Here is an 18,043-nt window from a genome sequence, read left to right as displayed (position 1 = left end):
AGATTTCGGCATATTACTTGCACTATGATGATTAAAATTGTGTGTACAAGCTTTTTATCAATTAAAAAATAGCCACAAATAATTAATACATACCTTTTCTTTTTCATTTCTGTTAGTGTTGACATTTTTCATCATAAGAAATAATAAAAAGTTAAACTACATCAATATTGTTGAAAACTTCATCTTGATAACGGACTTCGGAAATAGCGCGAACTAGAGCTGGTTCCTATTTCAAGTTTTCTAAGGGATAACAGATACATGAGAGACATCATTTTAGATCTCGGCAGCTATGATTCTTATTTCGGTAGTAGTTAAATGAATTTGTAACTAAAATAATAGTAAATGCATAAAAAATACAATTCATCAATATAACTTACGATCTCAAATAATAGAACCGCTTGTTAATACTTGTAAGTATATTTTTTTGATAAAAAAGAAATTTCAGGATAAGAGTATTTCGTAAGAGTAAATTATCGGGCTAAATGTAATTCCCGGATAAGTGTATAACAAACATAAGTGCTGGCCATAGTATTGTTATCAGATGTACACCATACATGGATGCAAAAATGGTAACTACGTTCCTCTTCTATAAATTGCTATTTACGTGTGATGTTTGTAGTTTTAGAAACTTAACAGTAAACTTATCCTGCTCAAAATCCCACTTTACCTCCCCCATGATGAGCAGGGGGCAAATCACAGACGGAAGGGATAGGTTTGTTATTATATCAATGAATTATGTACAACTTGTTTGGCTCCTGACTTGTGTTTACCTGTAAATTGGCGCAAATGAAAAACAAATATTGGCGCAAATCAATTTTTTTTTTTGCGCAAATGAAGTGCGGATTGGTGTAAATGCAAAACGCCGGTTTTATCGTTATTTCTGTGTATTGTGTTGTATTTGTATTCGCCTGTCAAGCAAATTTGAGGGTATATAGATAGGAATCAATCTGTTAACGCGACTGTCCATTTCGAATTTTTGAGTATTATGATGTGAGCCGTTGCAAAGATTATAAGAAACAATATTGTGTCATACTTGGACAGAAAGGAGAGACGACTGACAGCATCGCAGCTATTATCCCTTTCCATACAACACATATTTCCGAGATAAGAGTAAGACATAAAAAGTAAAACCACAGGCTAAATTTTGTAGACTAATTCTGAACAAGGTATAACCTAAAAATAACAACAGGGTCTAAATGTTTTTTTTTTTTGTTAAGTGTGTTGTATTTTTACATGTCTTGCAAAAAAGTTTGGAGGATATAAGAAATATTCTGTCCACACGACTCTCAGTTTAAAGTGTCATTATTTTATGTCTATATGTGTAAATAAATGATGGTAGCAGGTTCCCTCCCCAGATTACAAGAAACAATGTTTCTTTTAAAATAAGAAAGGAAACACAATCGAAAGCATCGCTGCTACCCATTTCTCCCTTTCATTGCAACATACTTTTGTTTTATAAAATATTGCCGAGTTAAGAGTATTGGCATGGAGAATTGCAGACTATAGCCAGACCAATGTAGATGAAGAAGATATAATTAAATGTAGGCAAACCAGGAGTAAATCCTAAGAGATACTACTCTAAAATAATTTTACATTTTGAACTTACATTCGTGGAGAGAGGATAATTCATTTTGAAACTCAAAACTTTGTTTATAACACGTATTACTTAAGAGACTCTAATTCATATAATGATAAGAATATGCTATACATATTTAGATTGCTTTACTCCTTGTTTACCTAAATCTATTTATACCCATTATCTATTAGTTAAGTAAACAAAAAAAGACAATGAGTTTATGAGCTTACAATTGTATAGTCTGTTTCAACTTTATAAGCAAAGTTTATCTGTGATCTTTTGATATTCAGGCATCTTTCACTGCGTAGTTCCATTTTTATATGTGTAAATAAATAAACAAATTATAAATAGTCAAACAATTTTTTTTCTCATTGATGATTTAATGTCTATTCAATGGATTCATTCATTAAACATACAACTAATAATAATAAATTTAAAAAAAAATATTTTTAAATGTATCTTGATAATCCATTATTAAAGTTTTCATTTTAATCATAAATGGAATGTCATTTGGTTTTATACAATTATAGTGGATTGGATAAAGCTGTCTTTTAGTACACACATAATTTATAAATCTATGAAGCAAATTCATTGCAAAGATGAAATAAATTAAGCACTATATAAGAACAAGATATATGAAGCACTATATGTATAATGTTGAAAATACAATATTTTATTTACTAGTATATAAATTTTACAAGTCAAAAAACATATATTAACAAAGTCACAAATTACAATATTTCACAAAGTCATGCTGAGTCAGAGTAGTCTATCACGTTAATGAGTCCTTGTTGGTATTTGTCTTTCAGTAGTTAAAGTCTGGTGTCTATTATTTTGTATACCAGGCGTCTTTTTTGGTGGAAAGGCTCCAGTCCTCCTGCTGCATACTGGATAATTGTACATTCTGTTAATGCTTGGGTCTTCTTTAATAGTTCGATGATCTCGTAGATGTTGGGTAGGGCATGTTGAAGACTAATCTTTATCTTGTTGTGCCATACTTTCAGGTGGTTGGTGGTGCATTTGGTGGCATGATTCAACCCAAAACTTTGTCACATAGTCGGTAAATATTGTTTAAGCGAGTATGTTGTCAGCTTCATTGATGACTTCCAGATTTATTCAGCCAAACTTCTCACAACCGAGTGAGACATTATTAACAGCTTGGATAAACTGATAAAACTTGCTTTAAAATTTAGCTCTCGTGACTATTGATTGAAACAAGAACTACAGTTATTTGATAGAATTTATTTTTTTATTCAATATCAAAATTTCCGAAATAAATATTTACAAAAAATAAAACAATAAATGAGGTAAATAAATAAAAAGAAATTTAAAATTTCTCTGATTTTATTCTTAAGTTTCATTTTTTATACTTTATGAATTTTTGCCGGAATTTTACCAACGATTTAAAATTAAGTTGATATTTTGTCCAAATAAATATGAATTTTTGTCAAATTCAAAGCTTTTTCTAGGCAAATTTATAAGGTATTTCCCCAAAATTGTACATATTTTATCCAACAACTAATCAACTACTAGTCAGCAAGAGAAATCTTTAGGCTCCTCTATTAAACATTCTATGGAACTTAGGACATAAATAAGAGTATTGACATAGAGTAGAACATTAGACTATATTCAGAATCAGCTATATAGTCTGTCATGTATTTCCGAGAGAAAATATTTTACCGGAATTTTTTGGATAAACGTTTTTTCTTCGTCAAACTAAAATTGCAGGCTACCTAAAATGAACAAGTGTCTCATAAGGGTCTGAATAGCTTACCCGTCAAAAATATAGTTTGCATTACTACTCATTTTACAGTTTTTACTCAACTTTTATTGTTTTCGAAAAACTGTACGAAGACGACGACGCTCGCCAACTGAAGACAATGACCATGTTGATATGAGTTTTAAAAAAAAGGAATAACAGCCATAAACTTATTTGTATGCTATACTGTTTATGAAATACATTATTCAAGGATAATTTACATTACTTTTCGATAAAGATTAGAACTTTAAGTGAACCCAAGAAGGATCACCTGCCGTATAATACAATTTGTATATTAAAGAAAAACGGTTTAATTTTCTTAACTTTAACATCTTAGACCGGAATAATAATCCTTTCTGCACATCATCAGTTAGATTTGACAATTGTGGAAATTTTCATCAAATATCTGCCCAGACGTGCATTTACAATTTATTTACAATGCACACCGGTATATAATCCGACGGACAGACAGATTCATTCCTGTATATACACACCAAAACCTTGTTTGCGGACTCCGAGGTACAACTATATCTTCCCGTTTAATGATACAAAAAAATAAAATTATTTTCGAACTTCAAAACTGCAAGATTGTTGAAGGAAATAAGATTACGTTTGGATTTCATTTATCTTTAAACACTTATTATATATCCGGTAGTTGATTTTATCTTTGATGTAAATTTTTCTGTTGAAATATGCATTTTGTTTTCTATGAAAGCTATACTCCTTAAGAGCTGTGTATTGTATTTTCTAGATAAAGAGTAATGATATGCTTCCGTTTAAGAGTAATTTGGTGAAATTGTCTCCCTTTACATTAAAAACATATTTTTAAAGAATTATCCCTTTACCAATAACATGAATAAGGACTAATTCAATATTTGTGCATTTTATTGCAACCTATCATAATACTACATATCCAAAAAATATCTATTATTTTACTATAAATCCTATGAAAAGACCTACTATAAAATATTTTGCTTTGTTATTTCAAAATATCATATTATATTATAGAAAGGTTTTGTTTCCTGGTTAAGGGTAATGAGATAAAGGTACATTTCCGGTTTAAGGAGAATGCAGGGATTGGTGTATGATACACGTCTATTAAGATTTCGGTGGAATATTGTCTAATCATGGAATTGTAAACATATTTAAAATACAACTACAGGAAACAAATAAGTGAACATTTGGTCTTTGTTGGAGATTTGACTCAGTCATTAGCAATCACACATACACTTTTCAGATGGTTTTTGTCTAATATGGAAGTGGCCGCATTCGTGTTCAGTCTCAACCTATATATATGTTATATATCATCATCAAATACAACATAAATTTGAATATTAATGCTGAACACAAGTGCGGCCACTTCCATTTTAGACAAAATGCTAAAAATTAGCGCAAATTCTGAAATTGTGAAAATTTCAGTAATTTTGCATGAATTAATGATGCTAGTACCTGATAAATGTGCATGGTAATGTCAAAACAGTCCATATTTATGTAATAAAAGTATTCTACTTTCCAATAAATGGTTAAAAGTTCCACAAACCAACTTTTCTTGAATATGAAAGCAAAACTCCCCTCCAAGAAACAAACAACAAACAAATGAAATTTTTTTTATCAAATATATATATGAATGCTTTAAAAATCAATCTATTATCTCGAACAATGAAATAATGGTCTATGCATAATTTCACTCTGCGCTATTTCAATTTTCAAATGAGAATCTGCAATCCAAAACGGTTATATGAACGTTTCTAGTTTGTTTTTTTCAGACATGCTTTGAAGACCATTCAGCACAACTCCGCGATAACATGGCACAATCTAGGCGATTAAATTGTCATTGGAACTCAATTGCCGTAACAATATCTAGGCGATTAAAAATTCACTGGTGTACCATGGTGATATTTCTAATAGCTTCTATATTAGTTACTTTGAATTTAGGTATCTTAAACAAGCAAAGAATTTTCTTAGAATTCAACGCGTTTTCCAAAAGTCGTTCAAGCAGATCAATTGAATTTCACGGATGGAAATATCAAGAGAAGAACTGCCAAAACAAAAGACAAAGTACAAGTGTCGATGACATTCTTTGCATGGTTTGTATATAAAAGTAATCCCCCTTTTCAAATTCTAACCGTTAACCGTGTGGAGTCAATTCTTCTGTGTATCTAATTTGAATGTTTATGGAAGATCTTTGATACTGTAAAAATTATTCACACTTATTATAGACTCTTAGTGGTGTAGTGTAAGAGCTTGCCATACTTTCTAGACACCTGTCTGTTCTTGGCGAAATTTTAAACCTTTTTGGCGTTGAATTGCGTTCTTATTGACGTATTACCTGTGTCTCCATTTTGTTCATAAACATTCGTTTTGTAAGATCGCCATGTCTGTTTTAAAGAGTATAACTCAGAGAAAAACAAACATTTAACCAGCAATCATTTATGCAACCCCCCTGTAAATGTTTCACTCAAATCCTAAAGTTATTTAAAACAACAAAGGACATTTAATAATACATGTATACTTAGGGATTTTCATTTATTCTTCACATATACATCAGATCAAAAAGAATTTCATTGTTAAACATTGTTGTCTGAGACAAAAACGGTACATATTGAAAATTTTGCATCAAAGGACATTGTTCACCAAAAAAATTAAATTAAATGTCTCAAAGACAATACTTATTTTGATTTCAAGGAATTGTACGTAATTAGGCGGTATTTTAGAATTTAATGTAATTTTGTAAGCATTTACGCCTTATAGAATCTGAATATCGAAAAATAGATATATTTGGTACTAGACGCCGTTTGTTTTGTCGTAAATGTTTTATTAGCGTTTCTTGTGTGAAACTGAACTCTAAATCTAGAAAATGAGTATTATTGCTGTTTATATGAGATTTTATGTTAAGTTAGTTCCCTGGTAAGTTTCCGCAGTATAACAAGGTTATTATAGCACAATGTCGTCATGACAACGGCAAGTGTTATTAAATTTTTCTATGAAATGAAATTAAGACGGATCTTAACTGAGTTTGCCATTAAAAATTGGGATTGATAACAATACAGGAACAAGTTTACAATTGAAGAAGTGCAATTGGTTCTTGTAGGAATGCCTATAACCTGTCAATGACCTTTATTATCTACACGTACGTAGTAGAAAAATAAAAGCTTTAATCATCTCATCACAGTTTCAGTAATTGAATCTTGTGTATTTACCTTTTATATCATAGAAAAAGGCTTTATTCGAATTACAGCAGTAGTAGAGTCAGAGGTTTTTTTATGCAAGTCTAAAAATTGTGGCGCTGTGGCGCAGGGACGCGACCCTATGACGTCACTCACGTCATCTATCCTTATCGAGCGACCACACTCCGTATGAGTCATAAACAGGATCTATCTTGATAAGGTCACCACATCCCTAAGGAGTCACACCGTATGGAAAAGTGCAACCCCTAAAAAATAAAAACAATAAATTTCATGGGAAGTGACGTCACGTATAGTCACGCATAAGTAATGGTAAACACGGTATGACTCACACAGAATCAGTCATTAAAGTTAGTCTGACTTTTTCGTTCGATGACACATACCGGACGCGCGATGCAATGGTTATCAACATCCCCCTCCCCCCAATTTAAATTTTAGATTTAAAATTAAATATAAAAATTTTAAATTTAAATAAGTTTAAAATAGGTAAATGTTTAGTACATTTACAGTATTATCCAATCAGAACACATTTTATTGTTATTCCTCCACATTTGTTGTAAATATAATGTTCTGGAACTTCCACCCTTTTATAAATGAATGACGCCACTGGTATAATTTGCCAGATAAATTGCTCTTCCTAGCTCTTCTCTATAATTACTTGGATGGAACATTGGAATGTGCATGGTTGAAGTTATCGTTTTTGCCGCAATTAAAAACGCAAACAAGACGCATCTTCCTCTATTCGAACTTTGTGGTCGAATCGTACCTCGGGTGAACGTGTCTCCCAAAACCTCAGTCGGTAGGGATATTGAACGAAGACAGCATGGACGTCACGTATGATAAACAAATTTATTTTACGGTAAACAGGAACGAACTGTACTAAATCGAATTCGTCTTAAAGGATGATAGTCTCAAAATTTGTCGACTGAAAGATGACGAAGTATTTTTTGCTACACGTTCGCAGGAATTGAAAGAAAGATTCTCGATAGTTTGTAAATACATAAGAGAAAACTCAAAATTGACAAACAGACAAAGTGAAGATGTATAGTGTTAACCTTTGTCAAAGCGTTTATGTTTGGCCGCATGATCTTTAAAGACATATGAAAAGCAAGCATGCTTTCCATAAGCTACAATACAACCATCACCAGGGGGGACAGCAGCAGCAACATCAGTCGCAGCAACAACAGCAGCGACATTATACTCTTCTCCTTCAGCAACAGCCATTTCTTCAGCAGCAGCAGCAGCAGCAGGATATTTTTTTAATCATTCTGCGGAAAGACTAAAAGAATCGTGTGGCTATACAAATGATGGCAACCCCTCAATGATGTCATTCGTGACACCGTCGACCCAACCGAGGAATTCGTTCACGACATCCCGGCAGATCTAGAAACAGACTCATTTTTATCCCCGTATTAGAAATATGATTGTCTTAGACGGTCTGATGTCGACGTCGGTCAAGGACTCTAGAATCAACGACATGTTTACAGAAGTGAGTCATCACAGTAACCTTTCGGTGATTGCTCTGAATCAACACCTGTACTTTGGCAAGGATCCAACACAGAGGAGAAACTGTCATTATCTGGTGCTCTTCAATAATTCCATAAGTCTTCAACCAATCATGACGCTAGGACGACGAATATACCCGTCAAGAACGGATTTCTTTGTACAAAAGTTCGAAGAGGCGACAAGGGGACCATACGGGTTCCTCTTGGTTGACCTGAAAGCAAGAACCCCGGAAGCGTTGAGATTGTGCACCAACGTCTTACACATAGGTAAAGGCGTCGATGCCAATATGTCGATTTTAGAACAAGATGAAGAAATGGAGGACGATGATATTACCGACACATCGCAAGACAACATGTCCGACAGAACAGATAACTCCTCAGTCCCAACAGTAGGTTATGATATATTAGATGACAGAGAGTATTTATTAGCTTGTCGGTATTGCGCATTGGTTTTTGCACACGTAAGAAGATTGACAGACCATATACCGATAGGTTGCGAAAAGAAAATTCATTTGGACTTCCGGTGACAGGAGAGGACGTAGAAAAAACCTTAAGCGGATTACTTGTGGCCGTTTGCTGCACAGACGACTTACCTACCTATAGGAGCGACAGACCTAAAACGTTCGTGGCCAATACGTACAATTGTGATAAAAATAAAAGTCATTTGGTCGCCTTTCATTGTCCCGCATCGGGTCCGCCCGAATTTTTCACTCTTTAGGACAACCACTGGAATCGTACCAAGGATATTTTAGAAATGTACTCATCGTTAACGGGGCACATTACTGTTTTTCTTTATGTCAAATTTAACCCCATGATTCAGATACCTGTGGACTGTATTGCGTTTATTACGGCTAAATATAGTGTCGGGGATTCATGATGGAGAAAAGAGGCGAAAGATACCAAAGGAACATTCAAATCATAAGTCAAAAATAAACTGACAAAGTCATGGCCAAAAAAAAACCCAACAGACAAACAGACAAACAACAGTACACAAAACAAAAAATAGAAAATTAAAGACTAAGCAACACGAACCGCACCAAAAAACCGGGGATCTCAGGTGCTCGGGAAGGGTAAACAGATCCTGCTCCATATATGGCATCCGTCGTGTTACTGATGTTAGTACAAACTCTTATTCGATAGTTCACATTCGGGAAAAAGGGGACGGGATTGTAATAACGACAATTGGAGCATATCTACTTTAATCTGTGAAACGGATATTCCATTACGGTTAACTAACTCGTGATGGCGTCCGAAAATTAACGAAGGAATGGTTTCAACTTCACCACTTGGAACTCTTTGTTTAATAGCTTCTTTGTGAGCAGCAATCCTGTATCAAGGAAATTCATAATAGGAAATACAGGTCCTGGGATATCGTATCAACTGGGTCAATATACTAGATGTAAGTCAAGATATGAGACAGACTTAACTGAATCTGTTTTATCCTTTATCTCAAGTTCGATGGGATAGATGCGTCCAACATTGTCGCCAAATTTTGAGTTATTTAGTGAGGAAACACCATCTAAATAGCGGAAAGTAAAGTTAAAGGATACTGCTAACTTCTTTTATTTCTTTCTAAGAAGTTCCAGTATGAATTTAGCCTCCTATGAATAAAGGAACAAGTCTGCAAGAAAAGGAGCACATTTGGGTCCCATGGGAATGCCGATTGTTTGTTGAAAAACACGTCCTCCAAACGTAGCAAATATTTTGTCAATCAAGAAATCAGGCATCTTGATAATGTCAGTTTCAGAGAATTTTTTGTTTGAATCAGAGTGACTTTTTACAAAGTACGATTTTTCCCTGCCTAAGACAAGATACTTGTATTTGAACGACATTTCTACAGAAGACTTGGATGGTTACCACAGAAAATTCATTGCTTTATTTTTATTTCTATTCTTAATTTCTCCTGGACACAACCAGAAGACAGCCAGAATGGACTATATTTTGAAACTACGCTGACCTGACAGGTCGCAATAAATGACATCATAAAGCACTTTTCTACGCAAGACTTTACTCTTGAACTCATTGTTGAAGACAGTGTTTTAAACTTTCTGATGTATAATTGATCATAATAAAGCTTTTAAATTTGTGCATGTCTTGTTTTTAATTCTTTATTTCCAATTGAAAACAATTTCAAATGCGCTTGAATTGCACAGTGCAATTATCGGATAAATGTATTAAATGCGTGTGTGATTCTTGCAAAAAAGTTTATCCCAACTGAGAAGGCATTGGGCAGTTCATACGTTTTTAATAAATTAGGGTTCAATCACATTATTTTATGTTTCATCACACGGATCTCTATTAAGCTATACCGTGTCTTTACACATCTTCCAACACGTATTTTAAATTATCAAGCACAGGATAATGGTTTCCATGTAAACTCTAATAGTTTATATGTGAAAGATACTCTTTTATCAAGGATAAGAAATTTATATTCATCAGGAGGTGAGATATTTGTGAATGAAATGAAATAGTGATTAAAGATTATTTTAGTTTTTTGGCTTTTTCTTTAAAAATTAATTTCAGTTTGGGTTTTTTTTTAAATTAATTTTTTTTTTTTTCTAATTTAATTTTTTTTTAATAAAGATTATTTTTTTTGTATCATCATATTTTTTTTTTATTAAAATCAAACATTATTTTTAATTTAAATTAATTTTAACATAAATTAATTTTAAATTAAATTCATTTTAATTTTAATTAATTTTGTTTTTAACTATTTTTAATTTTAATTAATTTTAATATAAATTAACTTTTATTTAATTTGATTTATAATTCAATTTATATATTTTGATTTAATTTTTTTTTCCAATTAAAAATTAATTTTAATTGAAGGAGGTACACCTCTTAGGAGCCAAACATTTCTAAAATGAAACTTTTTTTAACCTGACTTTTGGGTTTATATGACTGTAAGAAAGTAATTGATGAAGAAAAGATCATATGATGGTGCACTTTTTTTGTTGCAACAGTCATTTTTTAATGATTTTCCAATATGTCATCAATTTTTACCTAATTTGGGCTTTTATCATGAATAAAATCAGTTTCACATTAAACTTTTGTTCATACTTTTACTTAAGATGAAGTGGACCAAACTGAATAAATTCAACCAAAAAAGAACTATAGGTTGGTGTTAATATTAGAAAATTTTATAAAAATTTGTTGCTTTTTCATGACAAATTGACCATGCTGTCAATTTTGTAAATTGTGATTTTTCTTCTTTTTTTTTTTTTATATTTAACAAAAGGCCAATTATTTCAACTTCTTTGTTATAAATGATTGAAAAAATACATATCTAAGAATTTTGAAAAGAAAAAATTGATATGGGATGTACATATTTTTGGTAAAATCATTTTTTTTTTGTACCCCTCAACCATTTCCTCAACATTTTGGCTGATGGCACTGAACGGATTGGTTATAAAATTTGAAAAAATTATTACTCCAAAACTACTTATTGTAAGTACACATTTTTTCACAGAGTTTAGTGTAATTATAATATTTTCTAAATTCATTAATATTTTCCACTTAAATCACATGTTTTTAAAATAATTCCTAAACGATGTTTCAAGGAGACTGAAACATCAGAAGAATACATCCTTAATTTAATTTGATTTATTTTTTTTTAATATACTTCTAGAATTAATGTTTATTTATAAATTTTATTTTCGATTTTAATTTGTTTGTTTAAAAGATTTTATTAGATTTTTTTTTCAATTTAGTTTTCAATTTGTTTTACGACCATTGCATCGCGTCAGGTGTGAGTCATTGAACGAAAGGGTCAGACTAACTATGATGACTGATTATGTGTGAGTCATACTGTGTTTACCATTACTTATGCATGACGTCATTTTAGGGGTTGACGCTTTTTAATCAGGTGTGAAACATTAGATGGTGTGATCACCTTACAAGGATAGGCTCTTACAAGCATGACGTCACTTTAGGGGTTGACGCTATGTCATACGGTGGGACTCCTTAGGGAATGTGGTCACCTCATAAGGTTGGATGAAGTCTATAATACGGGGTGTGGTCGACCTACAAGGATATATGACGTCATATGATGACACCCCCTACCCGCCACGGTTTTTAGATTTGCATAAAAAACCTCTAACTCTACTACTTGCAGCCAATAAATTTGCAAACAGATTTTTCAAAAGACAATTTTATGAAATAAGAAATTCTGTCTGATATTTACTAGTTTCTATTTTGATAACAGGATTTAATTGTGTTTTATTTGATAGTTGTCATTATAAATAAAAATATATATGGTATGATTGCCAATGAGACAACTATTCAACATATTCATATGAAATGGATTAAAGCGACTATAGGTCACAGTTCGACCTTCCATAATGAGCAAAGTCCATACCGTATAGTCAGCTATAAAAAACGTGACAAAATGTTAAACAATTCAAACTAAAAAACCATCAACCTGATTAATGACAAGATACTAAACGGAAAACAAATAAAACTAACAGTGACCAACAACAACCACTGTATTAATAATTATTTACTGGAAACAGACTAATATACAATGTGGCAGGGTTAAACATAATTGCGAGTAGTCAACCCTCCCCCTCCTCATCCTCAATGAAGACGTTTGCCGATTTCTCTGGTTTCAAAGTGTTAATAAATCTGCAAAATTCAACGATTTGTTTTGAAACTCTTCACAAAAACATTTGTTTTCAGAAACCATTTCAGTATTTGCCAAACTTTAAGAACCCCTGCTGGAAAGATGTGAACCATACCATCAAATGTCTTCCATATTTTATGCTGATTGGGATGGACAAATCCGGAACCTCGGATCTTTTCGATAGATTAATAAAACATCCTGAAATTAAGGGGAACACTGGGGCATTAGGAAAAGAAACAAAGTGGTGGGGCTGGAGAAGATATGGTAAGTATTCCAAATTCTCTAGTGCTTTTTATTATTATTTTATTAAATATCATTTATTTAAGAGTTTATTGAAATATAAATGCGTTAACCGAAGCACATTTTCTATGAAGCGCGGAAGCTAAAAATGTGTGCACAATCAACGATTTTAAGGTTTCGTGATTTCTTTGATAAAGGGTTGATGCTTACAAGAAAGCTATTGAACCAAGAGTTCCAAATGGTGAAAATTTTACGCACGCCTTCATGAGTTGATTGACCGTTATGGATATTTGTTTCACAGATGATGACGGATATGTTCCTATTATTATAACCACAATCCCGTCCTCTTTCCTCGAATGTGACCTACCGAATTCGACTTATCAACGGGTTTGTACTTACATGAGCAAATATGGCCGTATTTACAGCACATATTTTACTCTGGGTAAGTTTTTAATTTTCTGGAACATAAACTTCATATAACCTTCATATATCTAGGTCCAGCCATGCCTTAAACTTTCCTGCATACATCGGTTTGTCCGTACTCAGAGTAGATTTTGTGGTGTAAACACGGCAATACTTTTCAATTCCTTTTGATGAACTTTAAGGTTTATGGTTGATGACCCTTCTCTGTAGGCCTGATTATTACGAAATTTTCAAAGTGTATTATTCAAAAACAGCAAAAAATACTGATTAAAAGAAACTTGCCATTTTGTACTTATACCAAAGGGAAACGTCGTTCACAGAGATTATATTTATTGTATAATTGCATTTAATAGAAAATTGGATTTTGTGGCAAATCAAGCTAAGACTGCATTACACAGACTTTCGTTATAAATTTTGAAACCTTGATTACTCACTAGTTTATCCATGTTGTCTAAGAGTTTAGTGTTTACAAAAAAATCCTAAACAACCTTTACAATAAAGTTGTAGTTTTAACTAATACCTTTATTTAAGAAAAATTATTGCTAGCACTGTATGTAGTAATCCCCTATTTATTAAGTACAGAATTGCCAAATATAAGACTACATGGAGAAAGGCTGTGGATTTTCTATAAAATTTCCATGTTTAGCATTGAAACAATAAAAAGGTACATAATCCTTAAGACCCTTCTATTAGGCCCGTATAAAACGAAATTTTCAAAGCGTAATAATATCAACCCAGCAAAAATACTGTTTAAAAAAGAGACGTGTCATATTGTACATATACCGAGGGGAAACTCCGCAATAATATCTATTGTTTCGATGCAATTGATTGAACATGGATATTGTGTGGCGAATCAAGCAAATATTTACCACTGATGCATACGACATATGACATTGAAACAAACCAATTAACCACTATGGCCTGAACATTAAGTGAGGCATTCAGAAATAAGCAGATGAAAATTAATCAATTGACTGAGTTGTGGCCACAATGTTTGATCCCCGTCATTGTTTAGAAATAGTACATCGAGTAAAACTCGCGATCGCAGTAATTATTCAAACATATTCCCCCATATGCGTATACGTCAACGTATCGGATACTTTAGATACGTTTTAAACTTACCGACCTCTACTCAAAAAAAATATCCACCTGAAATTAATACAAAGCTGCAGCTAAAAATTCTCCAAATACTTTTAATTATGATTCATAACACATACGTTGACACAAATAAAGGCAACAGTAGTATACATCTGTTAAAAAGTCATCAATCGATTGAGAGAAAACAATCCGGGTTACAAACTAAAACTGAGGGAAACACATCAACTATAAGAGGAAAACAACGGAACAACAGAAACACTGAAGTGCAACAAAAACAAACGCCAACATACATAGAAACGAACTATTTGATAACAACTGCCATATTCCTGGCTTGGTACAGGACATATAGCGTATATATTCTGTTACGCCTTTCCTCAATTTATATAGTTCGTTTGATTATATTCTTAATCCGTTTATGTGTTCCAGTTTAGGAGGATTATTCATCTTTAACCTTATAAGAACGTCAAAACATCGTATCATGGTTACCTTTTCCCGTTCTTATACGTATCCCGAACTGAATTGCAAGGTCATCCCAGTACTGGAGAACATTCTAAGGACAAACGTCATCTTGGGTACAATTCGTGGCTAACCACAGACTTTTTACCATATGTCAGATTGGTTCATAATTAAAGTATCAGCACCTGATAGTCTTTTCTGCCTGAGCCTAATCGCCGGTTGTACATAATGGTCGGGCCATTACAGTAAAAAGTCTACAACTTGCCTGTTGTGTCTCACAAATAACGCCACTCCACGTCAGTTCTACAGCTACAACCTGCCTGTTGAGCCCTGCAAGAACGCGTCATCCCTTGACGTACAGTAAATTGACAACAACTTGTCTACACATATCCTGATCAGGAAATACAACGGAAAATCGTTCGTAGATGTTACCTTGACACTACGCAACACAGCTTGTGTTTGGCAGCAAACCAACAACGTTGAGCCATCATGGATCCCAGTCACACGGATCAGCAAGGCGAGGTTCAACCCCCAGAGGGAGATGTCCCTGATGAACTAGTAGAAAATCCGTCTAATATCACACATTTAGATGAAAATCCCGAGACTACGCGAGTACGTGACCTTACGGAAAACGGTAAAGGAGCTTTCACAGGAAAACGTGACAAGTTCTGTCAGGAACTAAAGGCCCTCTGGTCAGATGTAGAATTCCAGTTATTGGAAGTCACCACGCCTTCTTACAAGCTCCAGCAACTCTTAACAGCCCAGGATAACCTTGTAAAAGCCTGTACGAATTATCGTAGGATCACCGATGAATACCTGGACGTACCAGGACCAGAACATTGGACAGGCAAAAAGACATAGCCGCATGTAATCTCACATTAGATATTCGTCTGTCCAAAGTGGACCCAGCTCTAGAAACATTGCACGAACATCGTCTCGACCTGACAAAGATAAACAAAGACCTCAAAGAGTAAGAAAACCTCACATAGCGGCAGCTCTAACGTTTCTGACATGTCAAGCCTAGCACGGAGGAAGCGTGCCAAAGCAGAGGCCGCTAAATCAAAAATAGCCTTTGTCGAACAACATGCACTTATCCTACAACAGGAGGCAATGTAAGAGGAACAAGTCCTGTTCAGACAAACTCAAATGGAACAGGAAGCAGCACGCAAAAAGGCTGAAATGGAACAAGAAGCCGCACGTAAAAAGGCTATAATTGAACAGGAAGTCACACGTAAAAAGTCTGAAATGGAACAAGAGGCAGAACAAAAGGCCATACGCAGGAAGGCTCAAATGCAACAAGAGGCCGCACGAGTAAGCCGAGAAAAAGCCGAACTAAGGGCCAAATTTAACATTCTCGAAGCACAAAGAGAAGCTGCAGCCGCAGAAGCCGAGGCTCGTATTCTGGAATACGACGACAGCCAAGTGTTTGGCGATCTACCTGACGAGACAGAAGACCCGTTCCAACGGGTGCGAGATTTCGAAAACAAACATACTGTACCAACTGCCGTACAGGAAGTGACAGGCCCTCTAGAGAAAAAACAAATTCCTGTTAAGATTGAGCGAAGTCATGAAGCACCAGCGTTCGTGCCATCTGTGGCACTGAACTTGCCATCACAAACACCTGCGGTCTTGCCTACACATGCTAAATCACCAGAAGTTAATGCATTCCCAGATCTGGGAACAATAACAGGTATAGGAAAACAGGGCGTTTCAGAAGAGATCCCTGTCGCATACCAAAAACAAGGCGTTATACTAGTAGAAGAGATCCCTGTTTCACACCAAAAACAAGGCGTTATAGAAGAGACCCCTGTTGCTCACCTTTTGTTGCAACAAATCAATCCTACATCAGAGATAACTAGATTTCTCCTACGTAAGGACATGCTGTTCTCCCGGTTAACAAGCTTTAACGACCGGGCAGAGTCCTTCCATACATGGAAGGCTAGCTTCAAAAACGTGACAAACGAGTTACAAGTTTCTGACTCATAAGAGATTGATCTACTGATCAAGTGGCTCGGTCCAGAGTCTGCTAAACATGCCATTAGCATAAAAGCATCAAACGCCAATAACCCTACAAAAGGCATACAAAGATTATGGAAGAGGCTTGACGAGCGGTATGGTGCTCCAGAAAATTGGAGGCCTCTCTCACGAGTAAACTTGTCAACTTTCCAACCTTGACGAACAAGGATAACGCACGTCTCTATGAACTGTCTGATATTCTATCAGAAATAGAATATCTAAAAAAAAATCCCAAGCTGGGATGTCTGCTGGCTTATTTTGACTCTTCAACTAGAATTAACCCTGTCATTGAAAAACTACCCTACGGACTTCAGAAAAAGTGGATAACAAGGGCGTCAAAATATAAATTGAACCACGACGTTGCTTTCCCGCCGTTCACAGAATTCTCTGCCTTCATCAGGGAAATTAGCAAAATAAAGAACGATCCTGGTTTCATCTTTGGGTCAAAAGTCACACCAAATACAAAAGGTGCTGCGCCAAAGTTCACACCTCAAACCTACTCTAAAGTCAACGTCCATAAGACGGATGTTGAACAGAAAACTGAAGACAGCAGTCAACAACCAGATCTGTGTATCCTACACAAGACAAAGCATCACTTGAATGAATGCCGAGCGTTCCGAGCCAAATCAATCGAGGAACGCAAAGAACTGTTAAGACAGAATAATGTGTGCTACAAGTGTTGTGAGTCAACCACAGACAGAAGTCCGGACTGCAACGCAAGTATCGGTTGTAATGAGTGTGGAAGTTAACGACATACCACCGCACTTCACATTACTAGACCACAGCAACCTGCAAGTTCTCAATCTAGCTCGCCCTGACAAGCCTACGGCGGGGAACCAACACAAGCTTACGGCGGGGAACCAACAGAATCGGCTGAAATCAAGTTAACCTCTGTGAGTTCAACCTGCACAGAAATCCATAAAGATCCTAAGAGTGAGAAATCTTGTGCCAAGTTATTACCTGTGGATGTGTACCACAAGGACAGGACAGAAAAAATTATCCGGATGTACGCCATCATTGATGACCAAAGCAACCGGTCTCTTGCCTTGCCTGAATTCTTCAGTCTGTTCGAGAAAAACCTGAGAACTACTCTTTTACAATATGCTCTGGCAAAGTAGCTACTTCCGGAAAAAGAGGAGAAGATTTCGTCTTAAAATCTGTACA

The sequence above is a fragment of the Mytilus californianus genome, unplaced genomic scaffold (assembly GCF_021869535.1).
Source record: "Mytilus californianus isolate M0D057914Y unplaced genomic scaffold, xbMytCali1.0.p SCAF_1, whole genome shotgun sequence".
In the NCBI taxonomy this organism is placed as follows: Eukaryota; Metazoa; Mollusca; class Bivalvia; order Mytilida; family Mytilidae; genus Mytilus; species Mytilus californianus.
Note: the sequence above shows the minus strand (reverse complement) of the source record.